The sequence below is a fragment of the Mastigoproctus giganteus genome, chromosome 9 (genome assembly GCF_048544385.1).
Source record: "Mastigoproctus giganteus isolate SK-2022 chromosome 9, ASM4854438v1, whole genome shotgun sequence".
NCBI lineage: Eukaryota > Metazoa > Arthropoda > Arachnida > Uropygi > Thelyphonidae > Mastigoproctus > Mastigoproctus giganteus.
This window is the reverse complement of record NC_143583.1, coordinates 158,655,459-158,671,099: the sequence shown is the minus strand read 5'-3', so window position 1 is coordinate 158,671,099 and position 15,641 is coordinate 158,655,459. Positions and strand designations below refer to the sequence as shown.

The following is a 15,641-nucleotide window of genomic DNA, read 5'->3' as shown; positions in this document are numbered from 1 at the left end:
AAAATAGTGCTAATATGCTATACTGGCAAGTAAAAGTTAAGTACAGACATGTTTACAAGTTGACTCTTTGTGAATTGACCTGAAATTGTACACTAGTACAAAACAACACATCACCTGAAATGCAAATACTGGTGGCTATAAAAAGAATAGTCTGAGAATGCATTACTTAGTTTAACTGATCATGGATACTAAACATGTCTAAGTAACTTTAAGGTCCAATGGCACACCAGCATATTACTGATATCTGGCTCTAAGTTCTAGATGACATAGGAAGATGACATGCGACTCTCTGACTCTCTCTCGAGTTTGCATCTGCCTCAGGATGGAAGACTCCTACTAAACTATATCTTAAAGATGAGAAAAAATTTCATGTAGCAAGTTCTGTATCCATTTTTGCCTGAATTCTCTGAATAATTTTAATGTAACCAGATCTTAGAATTGCTGCCAACAGATTTTCTAACATAACTAATGTATGTATACATATACAAGTGTTTCAATTAAAATGCATCAGTGTCTATTTTAGGCTATTTGTCACATGGACCTTTTTGAACTTGACGATAAAACTGTATTAAGTATTAACATTTAGATTTTTATGATTTCTAAATTAAAATTGTGCATAATCAACTTTTTTTTTTTTTTTTTTAATTAATGGGAATGTTGTTTTCTCTCCCTAGTTGTCTAAAAACATCATTACTGTATTTCTGAAATGAATGTAAACTAATTTTATTTGAAGAACAAACATGTTCATGATGATGTTGCGGTCTTCCTCCTGTCACATCCAACTAACAGTGTTTGGGAGGCTTCTTCCATATGTGGGATCAAGTACATGGTGATTTGAAGGATTCTTCAAAAGAACAAACTGCATCCATGTCATTTGTTTTTATAACAAGATGCAACACAGTTAAAAATATTTTTCTGAAATTTTCTATTAACCAGTTTCCTCAGCAATATCCTGTGGACTGATGAGTGCAACTTTTCTCAAGATAGCTTCACCAACATTTTTTTTTTTTTCCCATTTATTTGTACACACAATTCTTTACATTTTATATACAAGAACTTACAGAGAATATATATATACAATTTTATATACATTAGCATTATCATTCTCATTATACCTATATATATACTATATTATATATGAACACGTGCGTGTGTGTGTTTTACCTGTATCAAGGGTGGCTCCTAGGCCTTAGCCCATCTCCACCTTGCACGTCTGTGGTGGTGCAGAAACTCAGCAAGCTTTTTATCGCTTGTGTATGTCCACCTTGCCACCAGGGAGCAGCCAACACCCAGGCAGCCGCTGCCTGCCCCCAGGCACAAGCAGCCAAGCCTGGGTCTACTATTACCTTTAGTGCCATGGGCACAAATCCCACACCCACCGGAGATAGTGCAATACCGGTGGGTGCCAGCAATCCCGTCCCCAGGTTGCCCAAACCTGGAAACCAGCAAAAAAAAAAAAACGAAATAAATATTTACATATGTACAAAAGATAATAAAAGTTTGACTCTAAATCCTAGTAATACAATTCAATTTACATATCTGACAAGTCATCCTATTTATATTTAATGGGATACCAACATTTGTATTAACTGCTCAGCTGTCAGATTTATACTCGATTTTGGATTTGAGTTCTTAGTTGAAGTCTTTTCTTAAAGACCGATTCTGCAAAGGTCTGGAAAGTCTCAAAGTTTGTTTTGTTCTCAACTAGTATTTTCACGTTGTCCTCAGCTAGACCTGGAACCTGATTAAGTAGCAAAATTAAGTAGCAATGGTCTGTATATTGCGGACAAAACAGTAAAACATGGATCCAGTCCTCCATTTGACCACAGGTGCAAAAAGGATCCGGCTCCAAACCTCTGTCGAAAAGTTTGGCCCTCAGAGATCCATGGCCTGTTAATAAATACGTCGTAAACATGCTTGGTGCAAACCACGAAACAGAAGGTTGAGTAGAAGCAAACTCAACATTTTCAATATACTTCTTTGTGACTTCGCCGTGCACAGACTCATTCCATCTACTTTGCCAAATACTAATCATTTCACTCCATAATCTTTTCCGTTCTGTCTTTAAGTTACTAACTGGGTTGGTTGTAATTCCCATATTAGATATCTGCAGTCCTTTCTTATGTTTATAAATCATGCCACGGTATAAGATAAATAAATCTAAAGGCAGTTCTCCTCCAAGAATTTGGAGGGCATTGTTTGATACTGTACGAGGGGCATTGTTTAGTGCCAGAAGCATTGTCCTTTGAATTGATAGTAACTTGTTTTTAATTTTCACCTTAACGACGTTCTGGTGCCAAATACCTGCTCCATACGAAACTTCACCAACAGGCAATCTTCTCACTACCCAGCTCTTACCTGCTGAAACTCATACTGCTGCAGAAATATCTGCTATCAGGTAAAGTGAAATTGTCAGCCTAGTTTTTCTTGACTGCATTCTAACTGAGGCAAAATATTATTAGGGAGTGGACTGTGGTAAAATTGGACTCTAGATATGTAATTTGAAACTTTGTTTCTATGTTGAAGTCTATTAAGTCCCACATTACTCTCCAAGAAAATACTTGCAAAAATGGTGGCATATAGCAGGTAACAGGTGCAGGGGATTTATTTACTCTATTGCAGTAAAAGTTTGAATATATTTAGGAAGTTAAATTTATTATACCTATAATAAATAAACAAAAAAATACATTTAGGCAGCTAAAAAAATTTAAGATTTCAAATCAATTAATTAAAGAATTTGTCATGTCTCATGTTACCACTGCAGATTTAACAAGGGAACAAATACCTATTTTCATTTACCCATTCACCCTAATACAGCATTAGATTTTTATCTCCCCCACTAATTCTATTAACTACATGGAAAATAACCTATTATATGGCAATCATTAACCAGTGATTTCTGTCTTAACAACAAAGCTCCTTGCATAACTGACAAATTTCCAAGGTGGAAACTTGAATATGCAAAGTGGCATATTTTTTAGTAAGTTAGCCCAATTCCTGATTTATGGTATTTCACCCTAATACCATAAATCACGAATCAATAAATGAAGTGATAAAAGACATCACAGAAAACAAGGTTATTTGCAGTAGTATCATACAATCTCAAAGACTTTAATGTTTCTCAAGATACCCAAAATCATGGTGATCTACTGAATGTATTGAGGCAAGAAAAGAACAAAATACAGTCAAGGTAAAATTTTGAAGGTAAAACTTCAAGGTAAAACTTTATCCAACAACTGGAAAATCCGATACCTTTAAATATTCCCATGCATAAGCAAGGCATATAAGAAACCAACACATATTCCTGGATTCATTTCACTTCATCAATAACTCAGTTTACCAGTTCTAAAGTAGTATGAAATAAAATTTACAAAATGTCACTAATTAACATAAATTGTCCTTGTGCAATTGCCAATACGTTCGGTTATAGTTGGGCCTTCATATTTACAATATAAAGGTCTGACTATGGCCAAAATTGCTAATGTGCTAGAAGAGCCATTTGCTAAAGTCATAGCAGAAAACACCTACACCTCAGAATTATTGCCAATTAAAAAATAGAGCAAAAAAAAAAACATTTTTTTTAAAGGATCAGAATTATGCAATAAACATTCATAAAAGAAGAAGAATTGATTAATGTCTTAACTTTTTCAAAAGCTAGTACCACAGAATAGGTCAAATCCATTATGATATGCTGAAACATCTGGAGAAATCATCTACTTCTTTTGTATAACAGAATTTTGTTACCCCTTTTGTGTAATACAACAGAATATACTTGTATGTATAATACAACAGAATATAATAAAATATACTCTGTATGTATAATACAACAGAATATAATAGACTATACTCGTATGTATAATACAACAGAAGAGATTTTCTAAATTCTTGGCTGAAAGTCATAGTTCTAAAACCAGGCAAAGACCCAAATGTTCCAAATAATCACTGTTTCAGAGCCCTAAACTAGTTGTCTATGTAAATTCCTAGAATGATTAATTAATGCAAGGTTAACAGATCTGCTGTTTCCAGCATATATAAGCATCAAATGACACTAAAAGTAATGAAAGTAATGTACACTTATAATGTACATATAAGCATTCATAAAGTGCTGGGTCATAATGCATATGGGCAGTCATTCTTAAGTGGTCAATAAATGACTGCTGTAAAAGTAAAGGCAAATGAAATTAACAACTGCTCGATTCTGTGGTCATATTCATTGAACTCTGGGCTATTAGCAGCAATGCTTGGTACACAGTTTTACTTAATTATTGCTTGTATTGAAGCTAGTTTATATATACAGAATAAAATTGAGGTTTGTTCTGATTTACGGCTCAGCCCAAAAGTAAGTGTTAACTTTTAACTATGAATTCCAGACTTTTACTTTTCTACCATTATTTATGAAATTTTTGGAATGTTGAGGATTTAAGAATGTTGTTTCTCAACAAACTGAAAATTACAACACATTAAATGTACTCTCTCAAATATAGGTGGAAGTGAATGTGTTAATATGACACCTAGAAGAAAATGTTATATTTAGTGATATAATGTGTGTGTTTTGGAATAACAGGTCCACAGTAGATCATTTAATTTGAATGGAAACCAGCACCATAGTCAGAACATCTAATAGCTTTTCCAATTAATTTAATTATTAATTTCCACGTAATGTCTTTCATAAAACATATTGAACCTCCCCCCCAAAAAAGTTGGAGCATGAATAATAATAATGGAAAAAAAAAAAAAAAAAAACGACAACCTCAAACTGTTCACTTAACAGTGATTTCTTCAAAGTATCAGGGTCCTAAAGAGTGAATTTTCTGTTAGAGATCAACTCTGAGGCATGAATTTCTTCATGAAATTCACTCCTCAGATCTAATTGGCAGTAAAAGGAATGGTCCCATCCAAATTGGTTCACTTGATATTTATGGTAACAATATCAATTATATCAATATCACATCAATAACGACATCAATAGTCCTGAACTGGTTGCTGATAAGCTGAATAAATATTTTGCATCTACATTCACATGTGAGGAAACTTGAGGATACCAGTAGTCTGGCTAATACTAATTAGAATAACTAAATGATATTATGACAGCTGAAAAAGGATTAGAAACAAAGTTATTACAATTAAATTAGGTTCAGTTTATTCTCTAGATGGCTCTAGATAGTTTATTCACCACTGCCAGCCCAATTAAAAATCCAAAAGGTACAAAGAATTGATGGAATCTATCTAATTATAATTATAAAAACCACAAAAGAAGTTAGCAGAATGCTAATTGATATAATCAGAGCATCCATAGATTAAATGCTATGTGTAATTCTCTCTCTCTCTCTCTCTCTCTCTCTCTCTCTCTCTCTCTCTCTCTCTCTCTCTCTCTCTCTCTCTCTCTCTCCCCCCCCACTATTCAAAAAAGGTAAAAAAAAGGTGAAACTCAAAAGGTGAAATGAGCAACTGGGGGGGGGGGATCATGTCTGACTAATCTAATTAACTATCATAAGGCTGCCACTAAGAACCGGATGTAAGCAATAATTTGACAATGTTTACATAGATTTTGGTGAAATGTGTGTCACATGAATGATTACTGCACACACTAGAGCAATGATTACTGCACACACTAGAGCACTAGACATTAGGGGGAAGTTATTATTGTGAATAAAGGGGGTAGTTAAGTGATAGGAGATAGAGTAGTATAAATGGACATTGCTCTTCATGGATGAATGTTATGGGCATGGATCCACAGGGTTCAGGCCCCTTACTCTCTGTAATAGGCCCACACCTGAAATGATATAATGTGATATGAAATTCACCGAACATACAATGCAGGCTGCTAAGCCAGCTCATTATTTGGAAGGGCTCAGCCAGTTGAGACAGACAGAGAGGTGATTATTCCATTATACAAAGCAATGGTTAGGCCACATCTTCAAATTGCATATGGGCTTGGAGATCCAATTTGAGGAAAGGTGTGGACCTATTAAGAGGGCACAACAGTGATGAGGGTTAAGCAGCACTGGTGATTTCCCACAACTCTGTTATCAGTTCTCTTGTGTTGAATATTATGTCATGTAGTGTATAGTTCTATTTTTCATCTGGCCTCTTAGCCTAGGGGTCCAAGGAGCATTACTGACCCCTAGTTTTTGTCCATGGCACAGGTAGCCGGGCCAGGGAATGAGGAATCTATACTCTGGCTATGCCAACCCTGGAGATGTCCTAGCCAAAGTATTGATTCCCTGGATAAGGAGGAAGAGAGAACAGAGAAATAGACAAGAGAGATATGGCAGGTTTAGAGGATAGAAAGGATAGATGAACGACAGGGAAGAATGTTCATCTGGACATTAGGCAAAGATAAAATGGGAGTGAGGAACAAGTGGGAACATGCCCAGGAGAAGAGTCACAGGGAGAAGGGGTCCCAATAGGAATGCCAGTTGACACCAATGTCCGATTGCTAGAGAAGATTCCATACTGGTGAGTACTAGTGGCTAGGGCTGATCCATGGATGCCACAGCTTGCCTATTGGTGAACTTTCAGGGCACGGCTTGTAAGTTATTTTGAAGATTTGTCCTTCTGCACTCGAACATGGCCTGTGAGAATAAAGTGAGGGCATGGTAGTAATGTTCTTCCATGAGGTATAGATAGTTGTGGTTTCTAGAGTTGTCTCTTGTGGTAGTAGCAACAATTCAGTTTCATGCTGCCAGTCCTCAGGGGTATTGCAATGGAGTTGTCAGAAACACCCAGCCCAGTCAAGCTTCTGGTTGAATGATCCATGGCCAGTTAGTAAGAAAGGAAAAACCAGGAAGAAGGCTTCAGGCTAGTGATACTGAACTTTTGGAATAAACTTAGTGATGGTCCCTTCAGAGATCACTGCTCCTGCCATAGATGGTAGATGTCTTCAGTCAATGTTTTATGTTCTTCCTTATGGTCATTAGTGAGGTAAAGTGTAATTCTGGAGACCTCAACAGGTAAGTTTTTCTTTAGGTGTTGGAAGAGGCTGTGTCTGATTACTGCAAGTTGGAGCAGAAAGAAGCCAGCAAGGACTTGGAGGCAAAGACTGGCATTGCCAACAGTACAATATTCTCTTGTCGTAGAGAGGAGGATTGTTCTCTGGTCTAGTTTCTTTTTGTTACATGGTAGTGCTGCCCAGATGCACCAGACACTACTGCCATAGCAGATAATAGGTAAAAACAGCATTGTATATAGTCATCAAAGCTCTCTGCTTAAGGGCCCAGTCCGCTCAACAAATGTGGGTGATTACTGCAAAAAATTACCTGATATTTGAGACCAGGTAGTTAAGATGGGGGTTAAATATTAACTTCATGTCAAGAATAATTCCAAGACTCAATTTCCGGTGACATTTTGATGGAAGTTCCAGCAACCTTGATGGCTATGGGCTGTCGAGGACTGAAGGTGCCTTTCAGAAGAACAGACTTCATTTTATCGCTTCAGATAACTAACCTCTGTATGGCAGCCCAGTGGTGAAGCTTCCTGAGGGTGCTGTTAGCAGGGCTTTCTATTTTTTTTCTTTAGGCATTGGAAGTGGATTTGTGTTTGCATGGAGGATGACCATCAAGTCATTTGCAAAGGCCAGGGTCTCTGCATGCCTGAGAACCATCTCAAAAAAGAAACTAATCCAGAAAAATGTACAGAAAATGGACTGGATTAATTTTGGGTTTACTGGTGCAATAGCAACCTAGGCTATAATGTGCCACCAACAATAAATGAATAGAGACATTTATAAAAAGTTAAAAACAAAGATCGTTAAAAGATTATAGTGACATGGGAATATTGATCACTATGTCAGAAAAAGGATTTGTACAAAACACATGCATAAAAGCAGTTAACAAGATATAAATGATACATATAAAAAAAAAAAAAAAAACTGCATATGTACCCTGTACGCAAAAAAGATGTTTTATGTGAAAATGTCTTTAACAATCAGAACCGGCGCCTCCGTAGCCAGGTGGGCTGGAGCAGCAGTGCATAGCACACGCTTCTTGATTAGACCGGGGTTTGAGCTCATGGCCACCAAACACGGAGGATGCGGAAAGGTCAGGGAATGACCACCCCATATCCCCGGAGCAATATGGCCTTAGTTGCTAATGCACCTAAAAAAAACCCCAATCAGAACCGTTTTAAAACCAAACAGCTAGAACCAAAGTTATGAATGATGTAACGTTTTATGCTCATGACCGCTACTTACTCTACCAAATTAACATTAGTGACACGAGCATCATTAGCGTCATACTACAGTCCAAAATATTTAGTATAAATGACAACGTTTTATGCTCACACCCACTTACTTTACCGAATCAACGTCAAAGAGGTTAGTGAAATCCAAGCCAATAACCTAATTACCCATTTGACTGTAGCCATTTGTTAAATAGTATGTCACAATCATACTTCCTGATTGCAATAACACAAATATTTGTATTGTTAAAATCTGCATTTTCATTACATTCCATTGTTACGTGCTGCTATAGGAGTTTTCACATAACTTATTTTCTGATTAGTGAAAGGGACTGAATGCCACACTTCTACAGGTGATAATGCCAAAGTCAAATGCAGAGCATTGTCTAGAGCAGCGTTTCTCAACCTCTTTTTAATTATCGTCCCCCTAAAGGGCTTTTTTAAACAATTTTTTTTTTGTAATCCCCACCCATGAAATTTTAAACAAGAAAATACTTCATACTTACTCAATGGGATCATTGAGTAAGTATCCCTTTATTCGATGGGATCCCTGAGACTGATGCTTATTAGTTAAAATTTCAATGTTTGAGATGATTAATGGATGAATGTTACGGGCATGGATCCACAGGGTTCAGGCCCCTTACTCTCTGTAATAGGCCCACACCTGAAAGTTTAATTCTGGTCTCCTCTTGAACGTATAACAATTTTGTTTCTCTTCTTTGTTAATATTTTATTTACTGAACTAAAACCACTTTCAACCATATATGATGTTGGAAAACAAAGAAGTACTTTGGCCATTTCAGACCACATTGTTGGACAAAGAAGTTTAGTTGGTTTTGATACCCACAACTCAGCCATTCCACCTTTTTTTGAAATTATACTTGTATTCTTTGTTACATTTTAATTCAATGAGTTCTTGACTAGCAGACCAGACCCGGCATCGCATCCAATTGGATCTAATTGTCCATGGCTTCACATCAAAAGAAAATAAATCTAAAAATCTATTTTCATTTCACCTTTTAAAGAACACAAATGATCTGAATAATTCTTAAGATCATTCTCAGTGAGAGATTCATTGAATTCAGATAAACTGTTTTCAAATATTTGCAGTTTTTCAGTGAAGGCTTTTAATATGCCTTTGCAGCCTATCACTGTAATTAATTTCCTTTGAAGTTGAAGTGATTCTTAATTAAGTTTTCAAAAAATCCAAGCCAAGTACATATTGTTTTTGTGTTTGCTGATCTGCTTTGCTAAATCTGTGTCCTTCACTTTCTAAAAAACTAATTATCATATCAAAAAAGGTTTACAAATCTTGTTAGACAGTTTCCAGATGGCTACTTAGCAAGCCATCTGGCTTCTGTACGTAAAAGAAGACTCACATACTGTTCATTTTCAACGCAAAATTTTCTGAAAAGGCAATCATATTTGCTATGTGACTTTATTTTATTGATGGTTTTAATAACTATACTGAGAGATTAATAACTAACTGGATTAATATTTTTTGCAGCCAGATGACGTTGGTGAACAATGCATGTACTGCAAGAACTTCAGGACATACTTCCTTTAGGTGGGCTGTAAAACCTTTGTCTTCCAACATCTGTGGCACAGGATACCAAATTGTCCAATGGTATTTGTTTTTCATCAAGCCATGTTTTTACAGCAGCAAAAATGGATGCTCCAGTACAAAAAAAGAAACCAAACAATTACATTGGGGTCACCCGGTAAGTTAATACATATACCCATACATGTACTGTGTCTGTAAATTGCATGTGTTCTCTGGTCAATTTGCCTGTTTTTTGCTGGACAAAAAAAACCTCCCAGTTTCTGGGGGCAAAAAAAACTATCTACACCTAAGACCGACTAACTCAGCCATGGAGTGAAAAAAACCCATCAAAGTTCCTCGTGTCATCGATAAGATTTAAACCCGGGCCTTTTCTGCCAGGTGTATGGAGGACTCTTACAATACCACTGTGCTACCATGCTCCAGTACAAATTATTATTATTATTATATTATGTTTTTCTGTGATTGACTACATAAACCCATATTTGTGTCTGTAACAGACACTCTAGTACAGTCAGTTTCTATAGATTTTACAAACAACATCTCTCCTTGTAATTTACAATCATAGCGAAATAATGGACATATGCCATTAGAAGGGCCTTATTGTCAGTAACTGTGGATTCTTCAATCTGAATAGAAAATTTTCTGGCTTATGGTTTTGTCAATTAGCTGCTTTCGATGTTAACTGACATCTTGCCCTTGTGGGTAGCACAGTTGGTAGGATCACCATCCTCCCCACACTGGGTGGAAAAGACCCGAGTTTGAGTCCCATTGATGACGTGAGGAATTTTAGAGTTTTTTTCACAAAGTGACAGAGTTAGTCAGTCTCAGGCGAGAGTAGCATGGTTTTTTCTCTCGGAAACTGGTTTTTCATCCAGAAAACAGAAAATTGACCTCGGAACACATGCAATTTACAGACAATATACACCAAGCAACATGGCCTTAGTCACCGATGCTCCTAAAAACCCAACAACAACATTAACTGACATCTCATCAATTCGTCTTCGAATTGAATCGTTAATAAATGGCAATGCTTTCAAAATACTGGAAGGATTTTGATGTATCACCGTTGAAATTACATTCTCTAATTTGGGTCATATAACAGTCTCAGCAACTGTGTGAGCACTACCAGTTTTTGCAATGATTTCTGCAATTTTATAAGATGCAATCATTCCATCATCATTTGTTTGTGTGTTCTTAAATAAGGAAGCAACAGTGTGTTATGTTGCTCAAAATTCTATTTTGTTAAAATATTCGATATGTTTACCAACTTTATCAGGATGTTTCCTTTTTAAGTGATCTAAATGTCTTGATGGTTTCATAGCATCATTTAAAAAAGAACTATTACACATAAGACACATGGGCTGCCTTGGGTCGAATGGGCTTTCAATAAAACCATAAGCTAGATATTCAATGAGATACTGTAGACACTTTTTCTTTTCAGCGCTTGACATGATTGATATTGGGTTGAACAACTACAAAGAATTAAATAATAAAATATAAACTACTTTTATTTAACTCTCATAGCCCATGTCACCCACAAAAGAACTGTGGATCAAAAATAAACAACCTCCACAAGGGAACATTAAATCAATAATAATTGTCACTTAGAAAGTAGAAACAATAGACTGAAACATTTTCTCATCCCATCCATGCCTCACATATTGACCAAAGAAACAAAAGAATAAATAAATAAACCATGCCCAGCAGGCCACTGCCAAGGTCACAGCTGTTAGAAAGGCACAAATGGCCAGGATTGCAGAGACATTTTTTCTGAAAGCACTTAGGCATTTAATGCTTATGAAAAGCAAAGGTGGTTAAATTAAATCATGCCCACTATCTTCCTTTTATCAAAATTTCTCACCGACTCCTAATATAATATACCTATATTCTAAAAATGAGTTCTCTCAGGGGAAAAGAAAACCCAATGAAAGAAATTAAATATTAAGGAATAAGATGTCGGGTAGGGTTGAACTTTGGAGGGCCAACAAACCATTGTAATCCCATGATTTTTTTCGCCCATCAAAAACCAATTTTTGTCCCCTTGGGGGCGATATCGTCCTGGTTGAGAATCCCTGGTCTAGAGTAACAAGCATGTCAACCTAAGGAAATAAAGACAGTGGTAGCCGAGCCTCCATATCCAGGTCGGAAGGAGCAGCAGTGTGTAGCACATGCTTCTTGATTAGACCGGGGTTCGAGCCCGTTGCCACCAAATACAGAGGATGCGGAAAGGTCAGGAAATGACCACCGCATATTCCCGGAGCAATATGGCCTTAGTTGCTAATGGTCCTAAAAACCAAATAACAAACAACAAACGGAGGTAGCAATGAGTAAGCGAGAATGACAAACAGAAAATAAAGCGTCGGATTTAGCAGTGCCTTCAACCAGCAATGCTGCTCCATCTAACAATGATGTACCTGAAGTGAGTATTAATTATGTACAACAGAAAATTTCTCCAGTTGCAGAGTAGATGAGTTTAAATGATCAAGCTCCTTTACCTTACACCGACTACTATTTACATAAGAATGTTCATTGGGAGTTTGAATGGACATTTATGAAAAATGATTTCTGTTCTGTATGCTATGTTTGCAAACGTCTGTGGTTCGAAAATGACACAAAGGAACCAGCTGCTAAAGATACACCATTGATATGCAATGCATTTTCCAATGTTGATGTTGACGGGACTTGTGTAATAGCTGTAGAGAATCACTTAAGAACAACACCATTCCAGCAGTATCTAAGTCAAACAAAAGCTTTGTGTACTCAGAAATTCCATCACATTTACAGAAATTGGATTTAGTGACAGAGATGCATATTTCTCTTCATTTAGTGTTCATGCAGATAAGGTGCCTGAGACACGCATATGGACCATACGGAATTCTGGGCCAAGTGATCAATGTGGCTGGTGGAACAGACTTCCATCTTTTGTTGTGGCAGTTGATAGCCTAAATAAATTTAAGGCTGAGCTGGACAGGTATATGGAACGAATGGAGGGATGAAATGGGAGTGGTTTTTTCTTTTTTTTGGCTGATGCTGCGTGAGCTTGCTTTCTTGTTAATTAGCATTAATAGAAGCATCATATGCTTCTATTAATGACGATGATCAGTCATTCTTCGATGACAGTCACATGGAAATTAATTTGGCTAAAGACGATATAAGTGAAGCAGTTCTGATTCAGGAAAGTCTCATTGCCCAACAGGAAGTCTTGTTGTGGAGCATAAATATCTTAGAATATCTCCAAGAGAAACTAACTTACCACAGAGCGTACTGTTTGATGAGCATGCAGAGAAATTGTCCTTTCCCAGCATTCTGAATTGTCTGAACATTCTGAATTGTCCAATTGACCTTGGAAAATTCAGAATGTTCAGAGAGAATTTACATGTGACTCCATTCATGATGGCAATGAGCGAGTTCAGATGATCTGACCAATGCTGTGTTACTCCATATCATCTCCTTTACGTAGCAATGAAGATAATGAGATTGAGAGCAAGAGATTCTTTCCTGGTGGCTTTCAAATGCATAGGTAAAGATAATAAACTAACCTACAAGAAAATTCAATCCAAAGAATACATTAACAGCTGTATAAAATTTTTTTTTTTTTACTTCATTAGGACAATTCCAAACTCTGCCTACTACTGGGTTCAATGTAAGCGTAATCTATTTGCTATGATTAGACAGCTTGGTAAACCTACAATGTTCTTGACTCTGAGTGCCAATGAAATCGGTTGGCCGCACTTGCTTCAGCTATGATACAAGTTACAGAATAACAGGCATGATATTAGTGAGGATGATGCAAGAAACATGGACTTCATGTACAAGGCAATGCTAGTATTAGTAATGGCCACATGGTGCAAGAAAGACTAAGGCTTCTGCTGCACCAGCCAAAAAAAAAATAAATAATTAATAAACAATAATAAGAGAAAAGGAATTAGACAACTTATGCAATTTCCCAAACTATTGGCCTGACTTGCTGGCCAAAATAAAACTTCCTGCAATCCAGTCTAAACATCTCTAAGTTATAGAATCATTTAACTGTGAACATTTCATCCTCATTCATTTTACTTATTCCTCTCAGAGCCATAAACACTTCAATTAAGTCTCCTCTAAGGTGCCTAGTTTCCAAGCTCTGCAACCCACATATTTGAAGTCTTTCCTGATAAGGACGTCCTTTTGCCGATCTCACTGGGCGAGTTACCCATTTCTCAACTCTTTCAAGAAGCTCGATGTCTTTTTTTTAGGTGCGGTCTCCACACTTGAACACAGAATGCACTGTTGAGTCAGTTTGGTTGACATAAGCACTACGAAAGCAAAAATAAGAGTAGGAGTGTGTTATGGGCCTAATGACTTGAATGAGTACAATGAACAATTGTACAGAGAAATAGAGTGGGCTAGTAAATCGGAATGTCTTATAATGGGGGATTTTAATTTCCCAGATATTGACTGGAACTTGTGGGTTGGTCACTCACACACTATTCAGACTTCTGTGGATTTATTGGATGATTATTTTCTGCAGCAGCATGTTCGAGAGGCAACCAGAGAAAGTAATACTCTTGATCTGGTTATCAGCAATGATCATTCGTGTATTAAGAATTTGCAGATAAAGAAACCACTAGGTGGCAGTGATCCCAGCGTACTGATGTGGGATTTACTTAAAGATTTAATTACCATCAGGGGTAAAGGAAAGGGTTTTTGCTTCCGTAATGGCGACTACAATGGTCTGAGACAGTATTTAAATTCTGTACAGTGGGATAAACTGACGATGTTGTTACCAACGGTAAATTCTAAGTGGGAAGCATTCAAGGAATTAATCGTGGATGCTACTAAAAGTTTCATACCTATTAAGAAATATTGTTCAAGCTTTAGGCCTAAATGGTTATCAAATGAACTAATGAGACTTGTAAGAGAAGAAAAATGCATGGGATGCATATAAATTATCAAGCGACTCAGAAGCCTATGGCAGATATAAGCTAGTCTGTGATCAGGTCACAAAGGAGGTTAGGCAGGCGAAGGCAGATTACGAGAAATCCTTGGAAAGAGATGCTAAGAAAAACAGCAAGGATTTCTTTACTTATATAAACTCTAAAAGGAAGGGGCTGAATATGATTGGTCCACTTGACATCGATGGTTTGACTGTTGATGATCTTGCTCAGACAGCAAACAAACTGAATGAGTATTTTGCATCTACATTCACACATGAGGAATTATTAAGGTTTGAAAATGGCAGAAAGTTATCAAATTGTAGCAGGATACTTAATGATTTTGTAATAACTGAAAGCAAAGTGGAGGAGAAATTGTTGAAGTTAAACATAAGAAAAGCACCTGGGGTGGATGGGATCTATCCAGTTATATTAAAGGAGGCGGCAAAGCAACTAAGCAAACCCTTAGCCACAATTATGAGAGCATCCTTGGACTCAGGAAAGGTTCCCACGGACTGGAGATGTGCAAATGTATCCCCAATTCACAAAGGGGGGATCGAAGGGTGACACGAGTAATTACAGACCAGTTAGTTTAACTTCTGTTCCGGGTAAAATAATGGAGTCACTGGTTAAAGATGCATTGCAGGATCATCTAGACAAGACTGCAGCAATAATTCAGACACAGCATGGGTTTGTTAAGGGAAAGTCTTGTCTGACAAATTTGATAGGATATTATGATGTGGTTACAAAGGAACTGAATGCAAAAAATAATTTTGATATCATATTTTGGATTTCAGGAAAACTTTTGACACTGTTGCGCATGGAAGACTATTGTACAAATTGGAGCAGAATGGTATTAAGGGTAAGTTGCTACAATGGATAAAAGGATGGTTAAGTGGGAGAAGACAGAGGGTGGTAATCAATGGGTGCTGCTCTTCTTGGACTAATGTTATTAGTGGAGTCCCACAGGGTTCGGTGTTAGGTTC

General features: G+C 36.9%; 1 protein-coding gene across 1 annotated transcript in view; it reads right to left on the bottom strand.

Moving 5' to 3' along the window:
- The window catches only part of LOC150080841 (uncharacterized), an 852,072-nt gene that overhangs the window by 186,173 nt on the left and 650,258 nt on the right, over positions 1 to 15,641 (bottom strand). The window lies entirely within an intron of this gene.